The sequence below is a fragment of the Poromitra crassiceps genome (assembly GCF_964638095.1).
Source record: "Poromitra crassiceps genome assembly, chromosome: 23".
NCBI lineage: Eukaryota > Metazoa > Chordata > Actinopteri > Beryciformes > Melamphaidae > Poromitra > Poromitra crassiceps.
Genome location: NC_139639.1, coordinates 21,316,146 through 21,322,145, shown reverse-complemented (window position 1 = coordinate 21,322,145; position 6,000 = coordinate 21,316,146).

Below are 6,000 nucleotides of genomic sequence, written 5' to 3'. Positions count from 1 at the left end.
GTGATTTAAGTCTGATCAAAGATACTCTCACCAGGGTGATTTAAGTCCGATCCCAGATACTCTCTCACCAGGGTGATTTAAGTCTGATCAAAGATACTCTCACCAGGGTGATTTAAGTCTGATCAAAGATACTCTCACCAGGGTGATTTAAGTCTGATCAAAGATACTCTCACCAGGGTGATTTAAGTCCGACCCCAGATACTCTCACCAGGGTGATTTAAGTCTGACCCCAGATGTTCTCTCCAGGGTGATTTAAGTCTGACCCCAGATACTCTCACCAGGGTGATTTAAGTCCGACCCCAGATACTCTCACCAGGGTGATTTAAGTCTGACCCCAGATACTCTCACCAGGGTGATTTAAGTCTGATCAAAGATACTCTCACCAGGGTGATTTAAGTCTGATCAAAGATACTCTCACCAGGGTGATTTAAGTCTGATCAAAGATACTCTCACCAGGGTGATTTAAGTCTGACCCCAGATACTCTCACCAGGGTGATTTAAGTCTGGTCCCAGATGTTCTCTCCAGGGTGATTTAAGTCTGGTCCCAGATGTTCTCACCAGGGTGATTTAAGTCCGACCCCAGATACTCTCACCAGGGTGATTTAAGTCTGACCCCAGATACTCTCACCAGGGTGATTTAAGTCCGACCCCAGATACTCTCACCAGGGTGATTTAAGTCCGACCCCAGATACTCTCACCAGGGTGATTTAAGTCCGACCCCAGATACTCTCACCAGGGTGATTTAAGTCCGACCCCAGATACTCTCACCAGGGTGATTTAAGTCCGACCCCAGATACTCTCACCAGGGTGATTTAAGGTGTCACTTCGATGGGGCAACAAGTTATGGCTGCAATTATGATCAGATGACATCACATGGCTGGAAGAGGGCTCTTGTACATGTGTTCCCTCTGGGTGATGAGAGATGGAATTGGAGACGTGTCTCCTATAGAGGACATGAAATATTATATATTATGCCATATGTTATATGATGATGACCAAGCAATTTGTAAAAAATCAATGTCTATGCTTCCTTTTGAAACTCTCTTTAGTTTGGAAAACATGTAGCTTTCATGGCACTTGATCACACCAAAAGAGATTGCCAACTACATCAAAATACCACCTCCGTAATAGGATCATCATGTTACATATTCCCTGCGATATGTAAACATGACTGATGGAAGCACCAGGAGACATGCTTGGCACGTATCAGATAATAAAAACAGATGTGTCCTACATTTCCCCTTTCTTCCGGTGCTATTCCTTTCATTTGGCGCCTCTCAGATTGGGGAGGTGACACTCTGTAGACTCCAATGTGACGTGTGTTGTCCGATGATGAGTCCTGTCCCTGTCCCCTGTCCACTGAGTCCTGTCCCCTGTCCACTGAGTCCTGTCCACTGAGTCCTGTCCATGTCCGTCTGATTTAAAGCTCATGAAGGTGCATGTCTTGGCTAGGGTTAGAGCGATATATCGATATTGACTCTTTTTATGATTAAATATCGGATATTGGCCACCAGTCCTGTTATATACTACTGATATGACAGAGGTTCCTCCCTGTCTATAAACCACTTCTATTGAATAGGTTGTGCAATTAATTTATTTTTTCAATAGCCTACTGCTTAGTGCTTTGTAATTTTATTTTTATTTAAAGGCCTGTATCCCACACACACACACACACACACACACACACACACACACACACACACACACACAAAACACACACACACACACACACACACACACACACACACACACACACACACACACACACACACACACACACACACACACACACACACACTCTTGAATAGACTAGGTGAGTCATCCTGCCTCAAGGCTAGCCCTAAAAGAATGTCATTATCCCGGGTTTTTAATGGTGAGTTTTAGCACTCCTCTCTACGCTGTTTCAGAGGCATTTTCACCCTGACAAGAATAACTTTTTGTCAAAAGCACTTAACAGTTGTCCATTTTTGGATTAGCTTGGGCATGGAAAATGGAAATTGCCCAATTTAATTAGAATATCCTTAAAGATAGGCACAACATATTAGCTATTGACAGCTTCAATCCAATTAGTAGCCTAGCCTATTGACCTTGGTCGAACCCTGGCCTTGACTGTGATGTTGCAGCGTTAATTATGCTATTCTTGACTTTTACACAGGAATGTTCTGTGACTTTTGATGACATTGCATTTGGTGAACTTCAAAATGTATTGGACCTATTGATAGGCCCAACATTACCTTAAAAACAGCAATAGACCCCAGGACAAAAGTGGGCCTGAAGCAGACATAGCATGATGTCTTGGGTTTGGTTGGTACTGATGCTGGAGGGTGGAGGCAGAACAGACTGTCACTGGCCCTCTCTCAGCTCAGCTCCGAGACGTTTTCTTGAAGCCTGTTCTCGGCCTATTGGGATTCTGGTAGCCTACATTCCTTGCTTCAAGGTCGGCACCGACCAGCGGCAAATTAAATTAATGACTGCTCCTGTTTTGTTGCGTTGGCGCCCGGTCAAAAGGAACTTGGCTAAGATGATGAGTGCGAGATTCTGAAGGGAGTTGCATTTCATTTGTCCTGACCCTCCGTGTCATGTTTGCAGAAAGACAGTAGCGGCGATGGACAGAGCTTAAATCAGAAGCAGTGCATTACATTCTGCTTCTGTAATCAGTTAAAATCAATTACCTTTGCTTTCAAACGCACCACTTTAGGCTGCTGGCCTCAGGCTCGGGTTTACCTGGCTGCTGCCTGCTGCTGACGACGTTATGGAGCATCACAGAAAGATGCGTGAAGAGCCACCACGAGGCCGCTTACCAAGAAGCTCGCCTTACACTGCCATCTTCTGGACAACTTGGGTATTAACGTTAAATGTGACGTTAAATGTTAAATGTTAATTGTGTTTTGTTTGGTCAAGAATTGATTGATTGATTGATTGATTGATTGATTGATTGATTGATTGATGTGTTTATTTGAGTGCCCTGCACCATTAAGACACTAGACAGCAACGACAGCCAGGTTGTTGTTGTTGTTGTTGTTGTTGTTGATGATAATGGTGCATTTCTGCGCCCAACCACAGTAACATAACAATTAGTTCAACATCACAAATTGCAGTGAGAGTCTCACTTTGCACTGTTCAATCACTATGAGTTTTTGTCACATCTAAGGGTCCCGTGCTAGCTCTCTCTACAGCAGGGAGTTTATCTGTCAGTTGCTGATGGGGTCGTTATCAGCAGGCAAACAGCTTACACACCACTCTGTGGAATGGGAGGAACTCCGAGTATGTTAGTGCAGTGTTGAAACACGCCACTCACAAACAGGCGACTGCTCAAATGTGTGTCATCGAGATCTGTTTACAATATCACCAAGTGAGTTATGGAACAATGAGCAGAACATGGAGGCAAAACAAGGAGTTCACAGCAAATACCAGATATTCAATACAGGTGTGCTGTAGCCTCCTCATCTGTGCTGTTTGCCTGTGATATGTTATTTTCAGATTTAGATGCACTCTAACTGATGGGCTTCATTTTCAAGGCGGCTGACCTATGGAGGCCCTTCTGATCTCCCACAGAACACTGTTGACATAATATCCTGATTGCCCTAATAGGTGAGAAGAACCTCTATGGATCTTGTGGTGGAAGAGGATTTTACCTGAGAGAGGGATGGAGGGCAACACCATTTTGAATATACTGTGTATGACGTGTGGAACTTAAAATGCTGGGTCATATTTCACCCATAACTCATTTCTCCCCTTTCTGTCTTCTTTCTCGTCTCCAAAAACATACAGTATACAATAATCCCATCCATACTCCTGTACAAGATCAAGAACAGAACATCTTCCCTTCAATTTTGCTTTTATATTCATCTCTATGCAATACAGTACTGCTAATAAACATCATGTACTCTATTTGCCAGCCTCCTTGGTGAATCATCTTTTCTCATCCTTGCAGTCTTTTATTATTCTGTATGCACTGATCTCCACCAGTGTCCATGTCAACAGAAGCCATGCAAGAAAGCTTGAATCCCACTATGACAAAACCTCTATTTTATACAGTCTCTGGACAAAACTGACAGAGTTCAGTAAGCACTGCAGTCATGGGGCTGTGACTTCAGAGTGGACACTAGAGAGCAGTAGATACAAGAGAGCAGCACTGTGCACACACACTTCCTATATGACACTATATGACTTACATTCTTACAAATAATATAATATATTGTTAAAGCAGCAGACACAGTGGCATGCACACATGACAGTCATCCATTACACTTATCTCCAATGTTTATATATAGATGGTTTTCACAGAATTGTGTTGCTAGGGAACAGTTTGGAACCTAGCTTATGTCCTGTCAGCTATTGTATTAGCAACACTGCCACAGGAAGTAGCCTAAGCTATAGGGGCAATTTAGAATGTTTATGTTGTCAAGTTAAAACCCTCTATATATATAGGTGCACTTAAAAATTAGACACACTGGGGGAAAAACACTTGGAGTCAGAAATATTTGTTATTTACTCCCCTACTGCTGTTTTGCAATAAATGATTTAAAATTCATTTTGAGTGCAATCCAATGATTTTCTTTTCCATAGATGGTTGCTTGGTGTATCCAGCACCAAGCTAAAGTATTGCACAATGACTTTGACATTCTTGAGTGTAAATCAGGACAAAGTGAGAGGCTACGAGAATTGAGAAGAGTGTGCTTGATATCTGATCCGCTTGCAGTAAACAAGGTAGGAAGAACAAGAATAAGAAGAAAGTGATGCTTTTTAGATAATAAAAGTTTCTTACACATGCTAATAACTTCTAACTCAATCCTTTTAGATTTTAGTGACATGCTCTTGGAGAATTGGTGTAAGTTAAGCTCTCCCTATATCATCTTACAATAGACTATGTTAGACCACAGGCTATAAGCCAACACCTCACTGTCTGGATTGCCTATTGTTGCTTTACGTTGACAGAGTACATGAATATTTAACAGGAGGAGGGAAAGTGGTAGGCATCCGATCACGAAGAAGAAAACAACACTCTCCTCGTCACGTGGACTGTCAATACTCTGATGACAGCTAGATTGCTTCCTTTTGATTGGTTGTTTACTTTTGTTGTTGTTGATGATGATGATGATACGATTAGATTCTCTGCTTTATAGAAACAAAATAGAAACAATTGCATTCACAGACGGCATGTGTGTTTACAGGTCAAATGAGGTTGAGTGGCAAGTGGGGTGCCGGACTGCCGGTGAGACAGAAAGCAAACAGTGCGGTGAGAGTGTGTGCAGTCAGCACCATGGACAGTGAACAGAGGATCATCCAGGTGATCCGGGAGATGCGTTCGGAAATCAGAAAACTGGAGCTGGAGAACATGGGCCTCAGGAGGAGAGCTGGGACTAACTTCCGAAAGATTGCAACAGTTCCCATCCTGGCGGCAGAATACAGAAGTAAGTTAATATAGCCTACTTTTGTTACGGCCGTTAATGCATCTGCTATATGTCAGACAAAACACTAGCCAATAGAATATTCCTGTAATATTCCTATTGGGATGTATCAAAGGTGGCCTGACTCCATGGCATTATGATAGTTATATATCATTCATATAGCCTATGCTCTTAGTTTTGTTGTAACATTTGTATAGCCTAAAATCATTTAAAAAAAGTTATTTTCTCGACAAGAGGTGAAGCCTGGCTCCAAGAGGTGAGACATCGTCTCATCGCCTGTTCACTCCCCCCCCCCCCCCCCCCCCCCCCCCCTCTGTATTATTATCCAGAGAGCATCATCATGACAGTGAGAAGATATTCAGTCTTCCAGCCCTTGGTCAGTCATCGATGGAATCTGCAGCTGGCCACTGCAAAGAGTGGGGGGTGGCAGAGCTCTTCTGATAACGACTATGTGGAGAACAGCAGAGATGAAAATGAGCACATCCCTCCGTCAATCTGACATTGACAGTATGGCCTGCAACAAGAGTGGTCAGACTGATCACGATCATTTCTTTCACTCTTAAATAATATTCTTGGGTTGGTTTATTGG